Source organism: Mus pahari, chromosome 10, assembly GCF_900095145.1.
Source record: "Mus pahari chromosome 10, PAHARI_EIJ_v1.1, whole genome shotgun sequence".
Lineage (NCBI taxonomy): Eukaryota > Metazoa > Chordata > Mammalia > Rodentia > Muridae > Mus > Mus pahari.
In genome coordinates this window covers 111,176,893-111,200,199 of record NC_034599.1, presented here as the reverse complement: position 1 = coordinate 111,200,199, position 23,307 = coordinate 111,176,893, and positions in this window count along the sequence as shown.

Here is a 23,307-nt window from a genome sequence, read left to right as displayed (position 1 = left end):
CATATGTGAGGTGCTGTGACCCCTAAGTGTGTGGCTATCATGTGTGAGGTGCTGTGTGACCCCTGAGTGTGTGGCTGTCATATATGAGGTTCTGTGTGACCCCTGAGTGTATGGCTGTCATGTGTGAGGTTCTGTGTGACCCCTGAGTGTGTGGCTATCATGTGTGAGGTGCTGTGTGACCCCTGAGTGTGTGGCTGTCATGTGTGAGGTGCTGTGTGACCCCTGAGTGTGTGACTGTCATATGTGAGGTATTATTTAACCCCTCCAACTATATTGAGGAAAAGAAATTTTCTAGAATCATCTGAACACTAGGGAAACAAGCTTGAAACAAGACATACTTCATTTAAATTATTTTCCCACAAGGCAAACAGTGAAGAAAAAAAAGTGCCAATTATTTCAAATATAATTATTGTTTTTCCTCTGAAAAGGATAAAATAGTTAATAGGTGAAATTAAGTCTCACCATGCGGTCACCAAGGAAGAATCCCTTACAGACTTTACAGCTCGGCATATTTGGAATAAGGTCAAGGCTAGCTCAGACGCCCTAGCTTGTATATCACACTGCCTACCCCTCTTTGCTCTGAAATCTGTCACACAATGCTAGAGACCACCTCACATAACAGACAATGGAAGAGAAGTCTGTGTCTGAAGTCACGGCGTCTCCCAATATTTATATGTTGGAAACCTGATTCCCCACTGAGTGGTGTTTAGTTTCCTTACAGAGGCCTGCGAGAGACCTCTGCTTGTCCCACGCATGGGCACAGCAGGCTGGCACCGAATCATCTAGGACCGGAAACCTAGCCCTCATCTGACATCAAACCTGCTGACTCCTGGTTCTTAGGCCTTCCTGGTTCCAAAACTGTGGAGAAGAAATTTGTTTTGTAAAAGATCTATCACATGCTATTTCAGTGCAGGAGACAGAGTAGGTGATGCAGGATGCTGTAGACACCGTCCATCATCAGCATCCCAGAGCCAAGACCCTCTCTCTGTAGCCTGGGAGCGAGCGCTAAGGAGGCTGTGACGTCAGATTTGCACGTTTCCTAGAATAACACCTAACCTGAGGAAGACACTCAAAATGTTCATTGTGTGAGGAAGGAAATAAATACAGCTCTAGAAAGACAAAATCCATCCAACGCGCCTACCCAAGGCATAGTGTCCCCACATTTCAAAAGGAAAGTGCAAACGCAGAACGGTGTGAGAAATTCTTTAGTATGTCAAAGAGCAGTAGTACTAACCACTCAAAGACACTGGAGAGAGGCCTCCAGCTCAACTTATTTATTAGCTTTTTAAAATTGTCAATCTGTTATCTGATAAATTGTCTATCTGACCTCGGTAGGTAGCTCAAGCTAATATCTACAAACTCATGAGCCTCCTGCCTCAGACTTTAGAGTGCTGGGGTTATGGACGTGAGCCGTTACACTTGTCTTCCAGCAAAGTTGTAAGGAAAATAACATCCAATCTAGAACTCAATGTTTAGTGGAATCACTGATATCAAAAATGAAAGTAAGATGCTTATTTTTTTTCCGATGTCAACGCCCCCAAGTTTGCCTCTTAAAAAGACTTTTTTTTTTAGAGACACATTGGAAAGAGTGCTTGACCAAAGCAAGAGGGTGAGCTGAGGAGTGGTCAGGGATGGGAGACAAGAAATTGATCACCAGGCTCACAAAGGAGATGAGGAAGGGTCCTCCTGGCTTGCGAGGTGCCCAGGAGAGGACTGAACTGTGGGCTGTGTGGTAGAGGACTTCCACGGGGAAGCAGGCCAGAGCTTCTGTTTCTGCACTCTTCTGTAGCCGTATGAAACTGGTAAGTGGCAGGGATGACCAGACATCCAAAGGAGACATCAGTGACCAACAGGATGACTGCGGACTCATTTAAGGCTTTCCTTCTCTCAATCAACCAACAGCAACAAGACTGCTGTTAACCATAGCAAAGCAAAATTCTGAAGAGACAGACAAAAATTAGCACGGGCACTCCAGGACTCAGTTACAAAAGAAATTGACAATGCACAGTGCTGGGAAGAAAGTACAGTCAGTGATTGCCTTGTGAGCCTGAAGACCTGAGTTTGAGCTCCAGGACCCACCAGAAAGCCAGAGTTGGCAGTTTATGTTTGTAATCCCAGCACTGCAAAGGTGGAGACGGGCAGATACCTGGGGCTTGCTGGGCAGCCAGGGTGGCCTACTTGGTGAGTCCAGGCCAGTCTAGAAGAAAGGTATATAGTGCCTGAAGAACAACACTCAAGGTTGTCCTCTGACCTACACACACACACACACACACACACACACACACACACACACACACACACACACACACATTACATAACATGAACATCACCGTGGGAGAATCTGTATTCTNACCTACACACACACACACACACACACACACACACACACACACACACACACACACACACATTACATAACATGAACATCACCGTGGGAGAATCTGTATTCTAATGCAGCAGTGTAAGACATCAGCTACATCAACAGTATCATCAACAGTGAGGTGAGGAAAATGGGGTTGAAAGATACCCTGATCCTTTGCATCTTATAGGGAGATTCAACAGGGAACAGGAAAACAGAAATGTCAACAGGGAACAGGGAAAACAGAAATACAGATGCAGCATGCACACATATTATTTAAGTAAAGGGATTTAAACATCAAATTATAAAATACTCAACTAAGTTGGGTCTCAGATTGGTTTGATTGCACGTTTACCGTCAGAAACCACAGCATGAGGAGCCCCTGGACCCTGCTGATGGTGGTAGCCATTGGCTTATATTTCAAGTAGCTGGTTAGACATGAGGTGCTGGAGCACTTGTTAGTATGATGTACTGGTGTGACAGAAAAGGGAAGACTCCCTGAGGAGAGCACACTAGGCCTGCGCCAGGTTCTTTGTATCCATTTCTCACAAACCTTGTTTGCCAGAAGAACAAGTACATCGTCTCTAACACCTTTGCCTGAGGACCGGAGAGTTTATTTTTAAGATGACATGTGTTGCAAGTGTCTACCACTGAAGTTCATCATGCATAAATTTGACACTATGAACATCTGAACTGTGGGTACAACCTCCTCGGTCACTGTGGACTCTGGAAGTCGGAGGTCAGAGTTCATTAGTGCCTATGTTGACTCCTCAATACCACATTATGATCGTTATGATCTATTGATAAGATTTTTTTTTAATTAGATATTTTCTTTTTTTACATTTCAAATGTTATTCCCTTTCCTGGTTTCCCCTCAGAAAACCCCCTCTCCCCTCTCCCCTTCCCCTGCTTACCACCACACCCACTCCTGCTTCCTGGCACTGGCATTCTCCTATACCGGGGCATAGAACCTTTACAGGACCTAGGGCCTCTCCTCCCATTGATGATCGACTAGGCCATTCTCTGCTACATATGCAGCTAGAGCCATGAGTCCCACCATGTGTTTTCTTTGGTTGATGGTTTAGTCCCAGGGAGCTCTGGAGGTACTGGTTAGTTCATATTGTTGTTCCTCCTATGGGGCTGCAAACCCCTTCAGCTCCTTGGGTACTTTATCTATCTCCTTCATTGGGGACCCTGTGCTCTGTCCAATGGATGGCTGTGAGCATCCACTTCTGTATTAATCAGTCACTGGCAGAGCCTCTCAGGAGACAGCTATTTCAGGCTCCTGTCAGCAAGCTCTTGTTGGCATCCACAATAGTGTCAGGGTTTGGTGGTTGTATATGGGATGGATCCCCAGATGGGGCAGTCTCTGGATGGTCCTTCCTTCAGTCTCTGTTCCACACCTTGTCTCTGTAACTCCTTCCATGGGTATTTTGTTCCCCCTTCTAAGAAGGATCATAGTATCCACACTTTGAAGTCCCAGAAATGAACCTACCCACCTATGATCACTTGATCTTTGACAAAGGAGTTAAAACCATCTAGTGGAAAAAGAGAATTTTCAACAAATGGTGCTGGCTCAACTGGAAGTTAGCATGTAAGAAGAATGCAAATTGATCCATTCTTATCTCCTTGTAAAAAGCTCAAGTCCTAGTGGATCAAAGACCTCCTCATAAAACCAGAGACACTGACACTTATAGAGGAGAAAGTGGGGAAGAGCCTCAGAGATATGGGCACAGGGGGAAAATTCCTGAACAGAACACCAATGGCTTGTGCTGTAAGATGGAGAATCGACAAATGGGACCTCATAAAATTACAAAGCTTCTGTAAGGCAAAGGACACTGACAATAAGACAAAAAGGCAACCAATAGATTGGGAAAAGATCTTTACCAATCCTAAATCCAATATAGGGCTAATATTCAAAATATACAAAGAACTCAAGAAGTTAGACTCCAGAAACACAAATAACCCTATTTAAAAAAAAAAATGGGATACAGAGCTAAACAAAGAATTTTCAACAGGGGAATACTGAATGGCTGAGAAGCACCTAAAAGAATGTTCAACATCCTTAGTCATCAGGGAAATGCAAAACAACCCTGAGATTCCACCTCACACTGGTCAGAATGGCTAAGATCAAAAACTCAGGTGACGGCAGATGCTGGCAAGGATGTGGAGAAAGAGGAACACTTCATTGCTGGTGGAAATGCAAACTGGTACAACCACTCTGGAAATCAGTTTGTCAGTTCCTCAGAAAATTGGACATAGTACTACCAGAGGATCCAGCAATACCAATCCTGGGCATATACCCAGAAGAAGATGCTCCAACATGTAATAAGGACACGTGCTCCACTATGTTCATAGCAGCCTTATTTATAATAGTAAGAAGCTGGAAAGAACCCAGATGTCCCTCAACAGAGGAATGGATACAGAAACTGTGGTACATTTACACAATGGAGTGTACTCAGCTATTAAAAACGATGAATTTATGAAATTCTTAGGCAAATGGATGGATTTGGAGGATATCATCCTGAATGAGGTAACCCAATCACAAAAGAACACACATGATATGCACTTACTGATAAGTGGATATTAGCCCAGAATCTCGGAATACCNAAGATACAATTCGCAAAACACATGAAACTCAAGATGGAATTTCTATGTGTACATAATTTGTCCTGGAGACTAACTCAAGTGAGGAGGGTTGGATAGTATGAAATATTGTTCTGGGAAACATGAAGATGCTTCAGTCCTGAAATAGGGACAGGAGAGAAGTTGCTTATTGGAAAGTATTCTGACCTTGAGCGTTGTTTAAGTATCCGCCCCACAGAGTTCTGGCCAATAGGGAAGAGAATCATTATCATTAGCGAGACTTTTCCACCCAGCACAGCCCTGTTTGTGATCTCTGTGTGTTCTCTGTGCCAATATCATTCTCATTTGCTTTAAAGCAACACCTCTTGCTCAAGTTAATCATAAGATACAAAGTACCAGTCAAACTGAAATCGTAAAACACTTAAGGGGTGTGGATTTTCCCAACAACTTTTAATGGGGGCTGTTAAAAAAAAATCGATTTTTCATCATTTCGATGCATTTTGGTCTTGCTTTGAAGCCCACATGACTCCAACCAGTTCCTGTTGCTATGTGAGAATCAGAGTATAGGTGGTAAAGACGATAAAGATGAGTGTCCATCTTCACAATATCCAGGGGCGGATGTGGTACCCACACCAGGAGGATGGAGACAGACATGGATGGGTATGGAAATTCTCAACAGTTCAGATACATTTCTTTTCTTTTCTTTTCTTTTCTTTTCTTTTCTTTTCTTTTCTTTTCTTTTCTTTTCTTTTCTTTTCTTTTCTTTTCTCTTCTCTTCTCTTCTCTTCTCTTCTCTTCTCTTCTCTCTTTCTTTCTTTCTTTTTTCTTTTTCTTTCTTTCTTTCTTTCTTTTTTTTTTTTTTTGAGACAGGGTTTCTCTGTGTAGCCCTGACTGTCCTGGAACTCACTTTGTAGACCAGGCTGGCCTCAAACTCAGAAATCCACCTGCCTCTGCTGGGATTAAAGGCGTGCGCCACCACGCCTGGCTCAGATACATTTCTAAGTTGTAACACAGTAGCTCTGCCCTTGTCAAGCCTCTTGCAGAGGGCTCTCACAGATACCGCCAAGGACACAACCACCCACTGGACCTCTCACAGCCCCAACAACACTTTCATGAGCATGTAAGTTTGCCATTATTTCCTGAAAGGGAAGAGGTTTATGAACCAAATTTCCACAGAGAATTAGTATCCTTACTTTTGTAGTGTAAGAAGTTTGAGCTCGCTCTCTTGCCTTTGTGCCTCTTGCTCTCTTGCTCTCTCTTGCCCCCCCTCCCTCCCCTCCACCACATGGTCATGGCCAGCTTGGCTTCTATTTCTCTCTTTCTCTCTGCCTTTTTCTGCCTCTACTACCCTCTTAACTCCCCTCCCCATTCCCTGAATAAACTCTATTCTATAACCCCCTCCAAAAGGTTTAAGCCCCTTCCTCAAGGTCACATGATCCTTTCAAAAGAAATTGACTTTTAAGTCAGCACATATGGAATCCAGTGTTTTATTTAATGAATGATTTCATTTTTTTCATTAAAACAGCTGACGTAAAGAGAGCCGGGCCCAGTGCTGCAGGCTGTAATCCTGGGTGCTTGGGAGGCTGAGGCAAGAGGATCTCCAGCCAGTCCTGGCTGCAGAGAGATAGCCAAAGAAGCCGACGCAATCCAGCTAGATTTTGTCTCAAAATAGAAAATCAGAATGGGGTTGGGCTAGCTTAGCAGAACAGGGCATAAGCGAACAAGGCCCTATGTTTCACCTCAGTACTGGGAAGAAATTGTTTTGAGGGAGGCTCTGCCATTGGTCTGGCACACAATGCCAAGATTTTACAAAGCAGTGAAAAGGGGGACTCTCTGCATTTGATTGCTGAATGGACTTGTCTGCTCTTACTCCAGTCCCATGTGCTTTGCTCTGCAACGGTTCCTTTGATAGGAGTTTTACTCTCTCTCCTCCTGGGGCCCCTGCTTTTCTCTGAAAGGGCCTTTACCTGTCTTCCATGCTAGGCTCTGTGTGTCTCATGCAAATTCTTTTGATGGAGCCCACAAGAGCCAGGGTACCAGCCAACCTCTCTAGAGAGATCTCAGTGGTAGCTTTAGGGGCTCCCACTTCCTTTCAACTGAACCTTCTCCATTTGTACTGCGGTAAAGTGTGGAGAACTTGGGTGATGGATGACCGTGGAATTTCCAGCCCTTTGGCTTATGCTACAATTTCCTCCCTGTGTGGTCTCTGCCCTGACTACAGGATCCCTATGGTGGTCTCTGCCCTGACTACAGGATCGCTATGGTCTTCCTATTTTCAGGACTATGGGCTTCAGCTTACCAGCTCTTGCTCCACTTGCACTTCTGTCTCCTCTACATTCACAGGAACCTAAGTCTTACAAAAGGAAAGTGATTAGTATTTTCTTGGTGTCCCTAATGTCATATAATAAAGTCAGCCTATTTCTTAAATTGGATTAAGGAGGTAGTACCAGACCTCAATCGAGGCTCTTCTGTTTTTAAAGTACTTCCTTTGTAGAATGTATGAACTGGGTCCTGAAGGGAACTTGGAGATTCCTTGCTAGCTTTAGCTTATGATTCATTATGGCCAAGATAAGGTCTGCTGTTTCTAGACCAATGGTTCTCAGCCTGTGGGTCACAATTACTTTGGGGTAGCATCAAATATCTTGCATATCATATATTTACATTACAATTCACAACAGTAGCAAAATTACAGTTATGAAGTAGCAACAAAATAATCCTGTGATTGGGGGGTCACCTCAATATGAGGAACTGTGTTAACTGTGTTAAGGGTCACAGCACTGGTGAGGTTGAGAGCCACTGCTCTAGATCCTCATAGGAAGGAAATTCTGTAGCTGAAGAATGATCACACTTGAGGTTCAGGCTGACATGACCTCCGTGAACACCCACACAGATACACAGACACACTACACCAAATCACACATGTGCACACACACACATGCACAGATAAAGAAATGGGCTATGCAAACTACAACCTTAGCAGTGAGCCGTTGGTCCTTACGTGCTCAGCTTGTCTTCACTGTCTCATTTCCTGCTGATTCACTTTCAGATGATCCTGAAGCAGCCTGACTCCATCTAGCTGTGTCCCAGTAACAATTCCCCAAGGCCTGAAAGTCAGTAAGAATGGACACCCTGAACCCTTCCAGGCCCCATTTCATCCACAAATAGCCAGACTGATACATCTCTTAAATGATGGTAGGGTCTCAGTTCTTAAGGGGAGACTGTTAGGTAGCTACATATCAGCAGGTTTGTAGGTCATTAGACAGGCTTTTCCCTGCTAAGCACCAACTCTAAAATCCAAGAACTGAAAGGGTAAAGAAAGCACTAATTATTGGTCAAAAGAATGGAATCGAGCTCTGTCCCTTTCTCTGGGTAGAGACATGACAACCTGTACTCTGTAGAAGGCAATCACATTAACTATCTAAACTTGCTGATAAAGAACAAGACATATTGCTGTCACCTCCCATGAGTCAACCAGCTGGGTAGGGAAATCCCGCTCGGGACGCTGTCGGTGGTACAGCGTTAGAAATAGTACAAAGCCTACCTACAATGGAGATCAGCACAAGAAACTCTTCAGCCTTTCTCCTCCATCCTCAGCCCGTCAGAGTGCATTCTTCTCTACTGTGAAACAAGCTGGTTAGCTTCAAAACACGGGGGCGACGGGTGGGGGAAGGGGGCAAATACAAGAAGCGAGTAGGCCAGCGGTAAAGACACAAGTCAGCCAGAGACCACCGAATATTACATCTTAGCTGAAGATGAAGGAGGAGAGGCGAGGATGAAATGTGAGGGCTGATTAATAAAATCATGGGAGAGAGTGAAGTTGAGGATCCAGGGACCAGATCTGCTGGACCCCAGGCTGTGATAAACCTCTGTCTCTTACTTCAATGGAAAGGCTGTAGACAGTCTGAACATGGCTGGGACACGCTTCCTCCAAACAAGTTGGAGCATTGGATACACAGACATACACATGCACATGTACACACCTCTGGACACATATTGAATATTTGGCTTACTTAATATTCTGGCTAAGTTTTCCTTCAACTAATTAAAACAAAAGCCTCATGCTCTCCTTCTACTTGAAAACATGTGGAACTCTTGTCTTCAAGAAAGGATCTTTGCTTGGATGTTGAATGTAGTTCTTTGTTTGAAGATCTCAGTTTCTTCTCGGTGTTTCTCTTCCACCTTGTAAGTCTTGTTCCCTTGTAGCCGCCATGTGTAATGATATCAGCGCAGCAGTAAGTGAGGACAGGCTTCAGAAGGTGGGCGACAGCTTCGTTTAGAAGAGGCAACAAGAATAATGCTCATGAAGGAAACCTGGATAGCGAGAAAGGTCACAGCTCACTGTTGTGTAGAGAGGAAACCTCTTAGACTTGATCCAGATTTCCAGTATTCCGATTCTGCCTTTGAAAGATATTTCTTTTCGTTGCCTCGTTCTCTGTCATTCAGAACTGTATCCATACACATTGTACAGAGAAGTAACTAGAGATCTGTTCTAGAGTCGAGAACATGACTAGTAACTAGAGACATGAGTATGATTTGATTGGCTCCCATCTTCTCAGAGCCCAAATGAAGGACCTAACATGAAAGGTGAGGCTATCAAGGACAAACTCTGGCAACTACAAACTCTGTCTGCTTCAGAAGCACATGTTCAACTTTAGTCTTCAGCCAGTTAAAGGGTTATTTCAGCTGTTTCATTAGTATTATACCAATAGAAATTTCTAAAAATAAACACTGAAATATCCAAAGAGAATTTATCATAGGATGAATAGAAGGAGGGGGGAATGAGGGGATGGACGTCGGGGGAGGAAGGAAGAAGAAAAGGACAGATGAATGAAAACACCTCTTCTAAACCCACCAGAAAACATTTTAGATATATCAGAATTAACATACTTTTTAGGTAATTAGCATTTCCTGATCTGCAGCTTTCTTCTTCTTTAAAAAAATTATTCATTTTATTTATATGAGTACATTGTACCTATCTTCAGACACCCCAGAAGTCATCAGATCCCATTATAGATGGTTGTGGGCCACCATGTGGTTGCTGGGATTTGAACTCAAGACCTCTAGAATAGCAGTCAGTGCTCTTAACCACTGAGCCATCTCTCCAGCCCCAGCTTTATTCTTCTTTTCACTAACACTAAGGCAGGCTTTGTCTTCAAACACATGTTGAATGTTGAGTTTGTTTATCTTCTTATTGCTCCAATATGTACCAATAAAACTAGTGTGCTAGGTTCATAATTACTTAGCAAATTATAAGAAAGTTTAGTCAGGCGCTTTAAAAAACCCAGAATAAAAAAATGTATAAAGAACAACTTTGACAGAGAACAAAAGTACACATATATAAAAGAAGCTATAGTCTCAGAGTCAACTGCAGTAGCAATGTTTAAGGTCCTCTTTTGTAAGAGACTTTTGTCAATGAACAGTCATCGCGACAGGACTGAGCACACAGTAGAGAGCCTTCACTAAGCACACAGTAGAAAGCCATCACTGGGTCTGAGAACTTGAATAAATTAACGCTGGTTTTCCACCTGTAAGTGGAAAGAAGATGCCATAAGTAAGATGTTTAGTGCAATGACTGGCACATAGTAAGTTCTACATCTCTGTGAGATACTCCTTGTTAAGTGGGTCCAGAGGCAGCTGCCTTGAGGCATAGGAAACAGACAACCCTCAGTGACCACACTTGTTCTGGGTTGGAAAGTACCGTGGAGGGCTTCAAGCTCAACCTCCCACCATCCACAGAGAGGGCCTGAGCCCCAGGTTGCAGAACTGGCTCACGGACACATCCTGGGTTTCAAGATTTCCTGACTTCTTCTTCTAGGTCAAACTGATGATGTCTGATCTTTAACCCTGCAAAGTCTGGACACTGGTGTGCTCTTAGGGCGGGGCTCTCACTGGGCCTCAGGTTTCAGATCACAGTATGGGGTGTAATGAGCTGGTTCGGAGGTCAAGGATGGAGTGTGATTGTGGAGACTGAGCCTGGAGGGAGATGCTTTCTGTAGCACAGGAAGGGCAGCTAGAGGTTGTTGTTGTTGTTGTTGTTGTTGTTGCTGTTGTTGTTGTTGTTGTTAAATTGTGTTGAGGACTGTCCTCGGGATCTGTACACACTGAGCAAGTGTTCTACCACTGAGATGAACCTCAAACCCCAATGACTATTCTTTTAAAGTATGTATCAGATCATATTTCTGCTATACCAAAGCATTTGGGAGGCTGAGGCAGGAGAGTCAAGAGTTCAAGGCCAATCTATACTAATAGTAAGATCCTGTCCCTTAAAAACAAAAGCAAGAGGCTGGGTGTCTCTTGTCGTACCAATGATCCGAGGATGAGACGGGAGGCGGAGACAGGAGAATACCCAGAAACTACCAGGTCAGGTAGCTTGGTGTGTGTATAAGCAAGCACCAAGAGACCCTGTCTCCAAGTAGGTAGAAGATGAGGACCAACATCTAGGTTTGTCTAATGACCTCCACATACACCATGGTGCACACACACACTCATAAGTACACACACACACACACACACACACACACACACACACACACATTTTTTTTCTTTTTTTAAGGCATTTTAATTGAAAGAGACACTGCCTTTCCAAGGGGTAGCCCTCCCACTCTAGAAGTCATACCTCTAGGTACTTTCCCAGTGTTGTTTACTTTGTTCAACAGCTTGAGGTTTCAACGTAAAATAGCAACCAATACTAAAAATTCTTGGATGTAACAAATATATAACAGTAAGGATCTTGCCTGAGAGTGTTAGTGGAAAATCTAGCATAACTGAGCAATTGGAAACAAGTTTTGTGCCATGGATTCAGAGGGACTAGATCGATTTCACAGGCGGATTATGTCCCTCTTAGGATCCTCTGTAGAAACGGTGAAGTAAAATATGTACTAGTTCCTCATTCAAGGAGCTCCTGCTGAGACCATGCACCTTGTCTGACCATGGTAAGTTCAGGCAGGCATCTTTAGCTGTGGGGGTAGTATCACATACATGGCTGTCACTTCAGCTTTCTTCATTTATATTTTACTGTGACTCTCCCTTCTCCCCCGGTTCAATGTGGCCAGTGGTTTCCATGTGGAAGGACTTTACAATGCATGTCATCTGCCCCGGTGTCCCTGTTCGAAGGTGCCAACTGCCGCAGATGGACTTCACTGGGGTCCCCAATCTGCGTGGAACGGGTCTCTGGTTGCAGGTGAGCGAGGATTCTGCAAATGTGGGGTGACAAACAGACACGGACACAAGGGAGTGTGGTATCTGAATGCCTACACACACATTTTTAAGAGAGATAAAAAGGGAGATAGGTGGCAAGCAGTGTGGATTCATGGTGTCCAAAATAATTTTTGAAGATCCTAAGAAACACTGTACACATTTAACCCATTAAACTTTTAAAATCAAATAAAAAAAAAAAACAACCCCCCCACTCACTTTTTGGGATGACACTTCTCTAACATTCCTTCACCCACTAACCAATAGCTTTTGAGGTTCCTTTATGAGTTGGACATGGTGTTAGGTGGTACACACAGGACCTCGGGGTAGGTGTGGTCCTTACTCAGACTGTGTACTGAGTGTTGTAGGGCAGGGATGCTGAGCACACGAGCGATGCAATCTCACTGCTGATTGGCTGCTCTGAGGATGCAAGCACATGAGTGATGGACTCTCACTGCTGATTGACCACACGAGTGATGGACTCTCATTGCTATTGACTGGCTGCTTCAAGGAAGAAGGAAAGTTCAAGAAAAGAAAGCAACGGATTTCTATCAGATTCCAAGAGAGAGGACAGCTGATGAATTCAGCCCAGCACTGATCCTCTGTCATCCTGAAATCACAAACTGATTGTATCCCAGGACCCATGAGGTAATTTTGGTACCATTTCATCAGAATGTGTCTTTTTAACATTTATGTGTTAGGTATTTAAAACATTTGACTTTAATGTGTGTTGATTTTGGCAGTGGTGGGAATTGAATCTTGGGTTTCATACATACTAAGCAATCACTTTACCACTGAGATAATTATGCCCAGCCCTTGAACACATTTTTATGGGGCCCAAACACTCTGAAAAACACTAAGCTTTATTTTTAATTCATACAAAAGTCTTGATTGTCTACTACTTTGATGGAAATGCAGGATTTATCTGACACTCTGAGCTAAATAGAGATGACACTTAACTTGCTCTGTTGGTAGAAATCAAAGTTTCTCTGCTTTCAAAGTAATTGCTATAGTTAAGCCGTGTGTGTGTGTGTGTGTGTGTGTGTGTGTGTGTGTATGTGTGTGTGTATGTGTGTATGAGTGTGTGTATATGTGTGTGTGTATATGTGTGTGTGTGTGTGAGTGTGTATGTGTTTGTGCATGTGCATACACATTCACATGTGTGAATGCAGGCATGTGCATGTATGCCATGCTATGCATACTTAAATAGAAGACAACCTTGGGTGCCACTGCTCACCTTCCACCTTGTTTGAGACAAGGTCTCTGCTGCTATTGTCTGGGCCTCCCTCCTCCCCATTCAAGCACGCCATATGCTTGTATTGCTCCTGGCTTTTATGTGAGTTATGGGTTCTAGGGATTCAAACCCTGTTCCTCAGGCTTCTGTGGTTAGTGCTTTATACCCACTGAGCCACCTTCTCTATTCCAGAAAGCCTTCTCTGTCCTGAACAGGGCAGTGTCCTCAGGTTTTAATGCATATTAATTAATTAATTGTTGTAAGTTATCTATTGTAAGATCCTCATTTCATAGATAACAGACGAGTGGCTTTCTAGAAGCCATACAGCTCTTTAGGAGATAAACTGAGTTCATTCAATGTCTTCCTGTCATTCAATGTCTTCCATTTCATCCTCCTTTTGTAGTTTAGGACCCTTGAGTTTGAGAATACATGAAGAAATTGAAGACAGTCTCTCTCATCTTTCACTATAAATCCTAACTCCAAACACGCTTCCATTGTCCACTGAGCGAGCAAAGGTCTTTCCACTCCCTCACTAACAAACGGATGAAGGCTCCTGCTAGAGATGTTGGCCTGCTGCCCTCAGCCTCTAGACTTGACACTGAGCTATAAACTGTGAAATGTAATTCTCTTTCTCTTATCTGACTGGCTGTGTGGGAAGCACTGGCAGAGCACCTGAGGCTAACACATTTCTCCACCCACCGCCAAGTCTCCACTGACCACGGCAGGTCCTTGGAGGTCCCACAAGTAGAAAAAGTGCTAAGTGAGGCAGTGTTCCAGCCAGTGGGACAATTTTCAAAGAGAAAAAAATCCCCCTTGGATGCTGCTGTTGTCTTCTTTAAAGAACCTTTCTAGGAAGAGACAGATAAACAACGGTGCCCACGGCAGTGTCCTTTGAAAGCTTGCTTTTTGTCTGTGCTGTGGGGGAACAGACCCAAGTATAAACAGGTCGGGCACTGTACCACTCAGTTACATTACTGGTCCTTTTTATCTTTTAACTTTGAGACAGCGTTTTGCTAAGCTGTAAAGGCTGGCCTTGAACTTACCATGTTACCTAGGCTGGCCTCGACTTGGGGTCTACCTTACCCTTCTTAGTGCCTGGAATTACAGACGTGGCTCTGCTGAAAGCTACAGTTTTTTTTTTGGGCCACTACTTAAAAAAAAATAACAACAGAAAAAGTTATCTGTGAGGAAAACTGAATGTGTGACCAAGAGAGAAGAGTGATCATGCTTTGTCATGGTTTACGGCTATAGCTCGGAGTGCCATGGGACCTAATGGGGCAAATCCAGGTGCTGTAAGTAACAGACTACTCTAGATAATCTACGAATCATACAGAAGTCCTCCCCCGAGCCAGAGTCCCCTGGCCCCAAATATCAGTAGTGATGATGTAGGCATAAAGTATCACAGAGGCCGGTCTAGAACAGAATACTTGCTTTTAGTGTTTCTAAACTAAGATCAAAACATCGATTTTTAAAAAGTTGAGTTTGAAAGTTAGCAGAGTCCTTATTTATGTCCTAGGAAGGGCACCAAGAGGAAGGCAGAGGAGGAAATCTGAGACTCAGGTGACAATATGGCAGTAAGTCTGTGGATTTTCTTTTTGCCTCATAAATCTCCAGATATGGTGTAGACAGATCTGGGGAACCGGGAAAGCCGTGGGAAGTGGGTCGCCCTGGCAAACAAATGTTGAGGTATTATCTTCTTTACTCTAAGCAAATGTAGTCAAGGAGACTATCACGAACCCCTTCCCAGGCCAGGAGACAGTGAGCGGGAGTGCAGACATCTACCCTCAAGGCTGAGGTAAGGTGTTCCATGTCCCTGCTGGTGGTTAGTCACAGATGGGAAAACACTGGCTTGGGACCTTTCATTTCCACTGACAGAAACATGGTCCCCTCCCTGCTGCCTTTGGTGGAGAACACCTCAGTAGCCAGAACGTCTGCCTACCCCATAGGAACCCCCTCAGAAACATGTAAAATATATATATTTTTAAACAATTGTACCTTACAAATAAGTAGGATTTATCTCAGGGAATGCAAATCTGGGTTAAGTGTTTTGAAAACCAGCCATTGAATTAGACCATGTTACTGTGACTACAGAAGAAAAATCATGTGATTGCATCAGTCAGTGTAAAAGTATTTAATTTCCATAGAATTATATATATATCAGAGAAGTGAGAAGAGAGAGGACCTTCCTCAGCAGAGAGTGTCCACCAGAATCTCATCACTGACAGGAGCACAGTGATAAAGCTCTACACCCCAAGGAACACTGCAAAAATACCGAGACTGATGTCCAGGGCGGTAAGGCAATGCAGGAGAACAGAAGGCGTACAGGTAAGAAAGGCAGGGAGACTGTCCCCATCTATGTAGGAAAGCATATTCCTATCCCAGGAGCACAGGGTATAAGAACATACCAGTTAAGTACAGTTTCATATACTAGTAACAAACTCCTGGGTACCAAAGGTAACAAGATAATACTGTTCACAGTTGCTCACCAAACACTTGGCTATACATCTAATAAAGTACATACAGGACTTAGATGTTGAAAATTACTAGGGGCTAATGAATGCAATCCCCAAAGGTCTAACCAAGGGGAGATGCATTCCGTGTCCTGGGTAGTGGCTTAACAAGTAAAATGTAAGTTTTTCACCAACACAAACACAGAATTAATGCAAAATTTACCAATATCTTGGTAAATTTCTGGGTTTTTTTGTTTGTGTTTTGTTTTGTTTTTTGAGTCAGGGTCTCACTTTATAGCCCTGGCTAGCTTGAAACTTGATAATGTAAACCAGGTTGTCCTCGAACTCACAGAGAACTCACTTCTGCCTCCAGAGTGCTGAGTTAAAAGGCTTCAGCCATGTGTATTTTTTTTTTAATATAGAAAACATTACCTAAAAATATAGATGGAGGAGCAAGTGATCTAGCGCAGTTCAAAATGAAGAGGATGAGGGGGTGGTGGAAAAGGAGGAGGAAAGGAAAGCAGGCAGAACTGATTGCAATACCTCAAGTCCAGTGTAGAGTGATCAAGACTGTTACATGGATGGAGAGAGAGAATGATGCAGAGAGCAATGAACAAAAGAACACGGAGCAGAGCCACGCAAGCAGGCTCAGCTGAGCTCTCGTCCAAGCCCAGATGGGGCTCAGCGAAGGAACAGCACCCTTTCCAGTAGCTGGTTCCTGGGCAATGGATCTCTGTTGTCAATGAAGAAAGGAAGGGGGGGGGGAGAGGGAAGGGAAAGAGGAAAAGAAAGAAGGGGGGAGAAGGAAGATCCACTTGAAACCCAAGCATTAGCCCTAGTGGGTAACTGACTCAAATGTAAACTAGAGATTTAAAATCTTAGAAAATAAGATAAGAGAAAAAACTCAAAATTTGGAACGAAGCAAAGTTTGCAGACTGGACATCATGAAAAGACGAAAGGACACAGGTAGCTTTAACTCGGCTTCAATATGACCTCACCAAGTGCCATATCAATGTCGATGTTTATTAGTTAAATATAAACTAGAACAGCTATGGTGTCTTTTGGTATAAAAAAGTATGAGCCACAAATTAAAAGAAAATGAATACAGCATGCTCTACCAAAATCTAAAATTGTTGTGAATACATTTGCGGAAAAATCAGTTTGAAACAATATTTAATTATTCTTTCATTCAGTGCACACAAAGAGGCATGGAATAGACATTTTAAATGAATATGTGAACATGTGCAAAGTAGCATTCACAATCTGTATGCAGTGCAATCTGTTGTACTAAGAAGATAACAATGCCCTAGGCGCAGTTTAAGATCCAGAACACTGGATTATAGGGAGAAGTCAAAGCTAAGTCAAGCCAAACACTAACTTGGCCTTCTGGATAAATGATGTCACCCACTGGAAAAAGAGCATGGCCTTTTAAAACAGTGGCATTTGGAGTCTAAGACATCCTGGTAGCTATGTCAGGCTTTGATTCTATAAAGTAGTTCTATGTCTTTCACTGGGATGTGTGAAGGATCCAGACTCCACTTCTCTCTCCTATATCCACGGCAGATGTTACTGGTAAGGCTCAACATTGCTCCTAGAATGGGCTTCAGTCTCAGTCGCCACAGAGCCCAGGAGACAGCGCTCACCAATGGATCAGAGTGGATCCTAGAGGATCCCTTAGAACCTCTGCACCTGAGAGGTGGGTGACCTTGAGTAAGCCATTTCACCTGCCCTTTGTGAATCTCACTAACGGGCCAGCCTGGATGGATGGGGGGCAGCCTCCCGGGTGTGGGAGCTCAGGATGAGGAGGCTTCAACTGGGTCATCCTCCTTCAGGGCACAGGCTCCCAAACAGAGTATTTTTCCTAGTCCCCAACAGACACGTCACTCGCTCCCTCCCTGCTGGCCCTGGCAGAGAGAAAGGGAGAGACAGGGATGAAGGGCTGCCATACCTTCCAGGTGTCCCTTAATGCAGTCCAACGTGGCCACCACAGGGCCTCTCTGCTTGCCTGCAGATATCCTTTTGAGCGTTCAATTAAAAGGGACATTTGCTGACGTCTGTACATGGTGTGCCTGGGCCTGGTGGTTTGAACATTTTGGCTTCCAGCATCTATGTTTATAACATTTGGGAGATATTGTTTTATACTTGTGGGAATGTAAACCTAGTGTTTATAAAGCCTGGGCAATTTTGTGCTTACTTAAAGCTTCCTTAAAAAAGCATTCCTCAGCAACTAAGATGATATTTCTGGTGTAAGTTTTCTTGTAATGACCACAGTTATCTTAACATTTGAAAATGAAATTTGGAACTAAGCATGAACAGTAGCTGTCACAAATCCCCCACATGAAGGTTTTCAATGTAACACCAAGAAGAGTTTAGTTTTTAAATCCTTGAATCACATTCTGAGAAGGGTTAGGAATGATAAAGCCTAATACAAATTCTAGATTTCTTTGTCCATAAATAAGCATAGTAACACCTACTTGGATCTTTGTTGAAGGATGAGAGGAATGAGGGGGTGCTTCGGTAACTTTGGATGGAGAGACGTCTTACCGACTACTTCTCAAAGCCCAGAGATAATCACTGCGTTCCATTATAGCTTTTTATTTTATGATTACTTGCTTTTTTTTTGTTTATTTTTGGGACAGGGTCTCATTTTGTAGCCCCGGCTGTCATCAAACTTGCTATCTAACTGGTGTGGCCTCAAACGCACCTGCCTCTGACTCCTAAGTGCCAGGATGAATGTGTTTTATCTCATAGACATCTTTCAAATAGGTAAATGGAAGAGAAAACCGCAAATATTTGTCACAAAGAACTAACCCCTTTAATATCTAAAGAACGGATGGACTCTGAGAAGAAACATGTTTGAGAAGGTCACAATTTACAATTCACAGGAAAAAATAAATCCAAATGGCCCACGTGCACATTCTTCTCTTGATCTCTCGCTTCCTCTTCTTTCTCCCCATCCCTCCCTCTGTGTGTGTAATGAGTCTCCGTTTCACTCACAATAAGAGGCGAAGCAAAGCGAAATTACATCGAAATAGCACTTCTCACCTATCTGGTTGGCACAACCCCAAAAGTTTAAAATCACTGTGTTGGCAAGGCTGCGAAGAAGCAGGCGCTGTCATACATTGCTGGTAGGGGTGCAAACGGCACAGCCCGCGCAGAGGGCAATTTGGCATTCTTTATCCACATTGAAAATGCATTTAACCTTTGACCCAGTAATTCCACTTCTGGGAATTTATACTACAGATCATATACATCTGTAGGCATACTCAATCTCTCTCTTTTCTCCGTGTATATGTATGTATACACAAATATACATAAACACATATGCATGCAATCTATATATGTATGGTTGTCTATACATCTGTAAATATGCATGTTTGTGTATGTATGTGTATTATGTATGTGTATGTATGTGTGTATATGTATGTATGTATTTCCTCCCTTGCCCTTTACCCCTCGAATGTCTGTTGATCACCTTTCTCAAATGGCAGTATTTCCTTATATTAGAAGTGAACCCAAGGCATACACCCTTAACCCTAGCACTCAGCAGTCAGACACAGTCAGATCCTTATGAGTTCAAGGCCAGCCAGGCCAACACAGACAGGCTGTCTTCCTTTGCACATACACTCATGAGTAGTGTTCTTGGATTACAGGAATATTTTTAATATTCCTATTTTTATTTTTTTTTGAAGAATTTTTCATACCATTTCCCAAAAATAGTGTACTGGCTGGTTTTGTGACAACTTCACACAAGCTGGAGTTATCACAGAGAAAGGAGCTTCAGGTGAGAAATGCCTCCATGAGATTCAGCTGTGGGGCATTTTCTCAATTAGATATCAAGAGGAGAAGGGCCCATCCCTGGGCTGGTAGTCTTGGATTCTATCAGAAAGCAGGCTGAGCAAGCCAGTGGAAGCAAGCCGGTAAGAAACATCCCTCCATGGCTTCTGCATCAGCTCCTGCTTCCTGACCTGCTTGAGTTCCAGGCCTGACTTCTTGGTGATGAACAGCAACATGGAAGTGTAAGCTGAATAAACCCTTTCCTTCCCAACTTGCTTCTTGGTCATGATGTTTGTGCAGGAATAGAAACCCTGATTAAGACAAATAGTTTGGCACACGCCTTTAATCCCAGCATTTGGGAGGCAGAGGCAGGTGAATTTCTGAGTTCGAGGCCAGCTTGGTCTACAAAGTGAGTCGCAGGATAGCCAGGGCTATACAGAGAAACCCTGTCTCGAAAAACCAAAAAAAAAAAGAAAAATAGTTTTAGCATGTACACCCTCACAAATAGTATCCAAGGAATCTATTCTGCCCACATTGTATCTTTCTCATAACAGCCATTGGACAGACACAGCTAGCATTTTGTTGTGATTTTGATTTCCCTGCTGATTAGTGAAGATTAGTGAAGTTGAGCATCCTCCCATGAACCTGCCGGCTGTCCTATCTGAGAAATGTTTTTTAGGTTCTTTGCTTTTTTTTTTTTTTTTTTTTTTAACCTTTTGCTACTTTGTTGCCTGTGTTTTGGAAACATTTTATCCCGCAACCCCTTGTCACATGGCTTGTGCTTTCTACCATCCCTCCTGTTGTCCTCCCACTCTGCACCATTGCCTTGTGATGCAGAACCTTACATTAGATGGAATTGCTCCAGTATGCTTGTCTCACATGGACTTTGAGTGTTAAACTCCTGGAAACCTTGCCTAGGTCAATGTCAAGCAATGCCCCTCCCCCATATTTTCTCCTGGTAGCTTCATAGTGTCAAGTCTTATATTGCAATTTTAGCTCATTTTGAGGTAATTCTTGTGTATGGTGTGAATTTCTGGTATTTTTGTTCTTCTGCATGTAGCTATCCAGGTTCCTCAAGAGCATCTCTCAGAGATTATCCTTTTTCTATCCTGTATTCTGGCCACATTGTTAAGGGCGGCTAGCTACAGGTGTGTGGATTTACTTCTGAGCTCTCTATTCTTATTTGTCTGTCACTATCCAGCAAGGATCTCAGCAAAGCAATTCCATTTACTATGGCAACAAAAGCAAAATCCATCATTTTTAAAACAGTAATTGTCTGAGGCAGCAGGTAGATTTGGCCTTTCCTCCCTCCGCACAGCTTCCTGTCTGCACACACATTCTCATAACTCTGCATGATCTGTAGTGGTGGACAAGAGTCCGTGTGTGGTGGACTGTCTGCACTGTCGGTTTGACTGGATTTAGTATAAGCATGGAGACATGCCTCTGTTGTGTCTGAGAAGGTGTTCCCACAGAGGTTTAGCTGCGGTGAGGAGACCCACCATGAATAGCTGGGTGACACCATCCTAAGAGCCTAGGATGCTGTGACCACCTGCCTCAAGCTCCTCTCACCACGCCTTCCCTTCCTCAAGGGACCAGTCTCAACACTAAAACATGTTTCACGGAAACTTCTAAGTTTACTGTTTTATGGAGTAAAATGTCAGGCTGGGGATGAGAGGATGCGTGCTTGGAAAGATGGCTCAGTGGTTAAGAGCACAACTACAGAAAAGGCTGGGGTCCTAGCACCTACATGGCAGCTTACAGCTATCTATAACTCCAGTTCCAGGTGTGTGCATACACACACACATACACACGCGCACACACACACATATACACATGCACACACACATGCGCACACACACATATACACATGCACACACACATGCACACATACACATGCACACATGTGCATACACAGGTAACCACTCACATACACAAACTAAAAACTAAGTCTTCCACAATGTGTCATCCAGAGGCCTCTCACTTCAAAAGCTCATTTGGAGGTTTTGGCAGAGCACACAGCTGCTGTAGACCCTTGCCTGAACCCCCATCCTCTTATATTTAGGGAAGGTCAGTCTCTTTAACTGAAGGTGCAGTTTCTGGAGCATCAAATAGGGAATGGTGAGGATGGGGACAGCTGCCGAGCCAGCCAGATCAGCTGAGTCAACCCTGGCGATCAATGGGGTGACAGATGTCGCAGCAGTCAGGTGCCCTCACATCCAACAAGTCTTTGGAGACAGAGGGAACGATGGAAAGTGTGGAGTCAGAATCACCTCTTTCATAGGAGATACATGTGTGTAGTAAGAGAGGAGAACACAGGTTTGAATAGACACGCATGCAGCAAAGCAGCTCCAACCCATCAGTACCTCGGGGCTCCACATCAATCACTTCATGTGTAAGTACTGAGCTCCTTAAGAACATGGTGGGGGCAGTGGGGGAGAGGAGCTTTAAAAAGCATCCGAGGACTGTCTCAAGATCAGTCTCTCTGCTCCTGGCATCCCAAAGCCGAGCCCAATGTGTCCGGCTGGGTCGGGTTCTCAGCCAGCGGCCCCCAGGTCACTGGTAGAATTCACTTTCTTGACGTTGTAGAATGGAGCTCCTTATCTGGCTGCCACCTCCTCTGGGACACTCCCAGCCCTTGCCACAAGGTCCCCACAGAAACAGAAACAGAGAATCTTTGCATCGATTTTCTCTCTTGCTACCCATCAGGAAAAGTCTGTACCTTTAAAAAATGGAGTATTTTTGAGAATTCCACAGAATGTATTTTGGATCATATTTGCTTCCTCCTTCTCCCCTCCCAGGTCCCCCAGGTCCTTGCGCCTCCTCATCCCTTCCAACTTGATTTCTTCTTTCCTTTTTCCATAACCCACTAAGTTCAATTTGTGCAGCCTATATTCTCACGGTAGTAGAGCCATCCATGGAACACGGTGTACCTAGCAGAGGCTATCCCCTTAAGAAAACCAACCCTCCCTTCTCTAGAAGCCAGATAGGGTGGGGCCAAGAAGTCAGGAAAGACAATATGAAATGCAGACATGAGACTAGGTACTAGAAAATTACGAGTGGATATGATTTAGCACATATGGATGTTCTAAGATATGAACTAAGTACCACAAGCACACAGAAAACACTACATGAGAGTAAAATAAAATACAGGGCTTAATAATACAGGTGGAACACACCATCCTTCCTGGCAGACGGGAGGAGCTGGTTACAGGGCTAGAAGGATGAGCTAGTTTTCATGGGGTGTGATTCTTCGGTAGATATCTTTGGCTAGTTATCCATTGATCTAAAAGGGTAAAAAAAGTAAAAATAATACTTGAATGGAGAATACCAAGATAGAGTGTAGGAGAGAGAGAGAGAGAGAGAGAGAGAGAGAGAGAGAGAGAGAGAGAGAGAGGAGTGAGTCTTGGTTTTCTTCTTTTTAATTCTGTCAGTCCAAGTATGCACAATGACTACAAATAGTTTAATAGTATAATCTTATTAAAGATAGAAAATATATATTGCATTTTATGAATTGTTCTATTTTTACTAGTGTTAGGAATTAAACTTGGTCTTGGGCATGATAGTCAAGCTTTCTGCTAATGAGCTACACTCCAGCCCTCAAAACGACTCTACTCCCCGACACTGGTTCTTGGACCGTGACCATGTTGTCCCACAGGCAGCTGGCATCTACACCAATATGCAAACTAATCTTCCTCCTTGTCATTAGT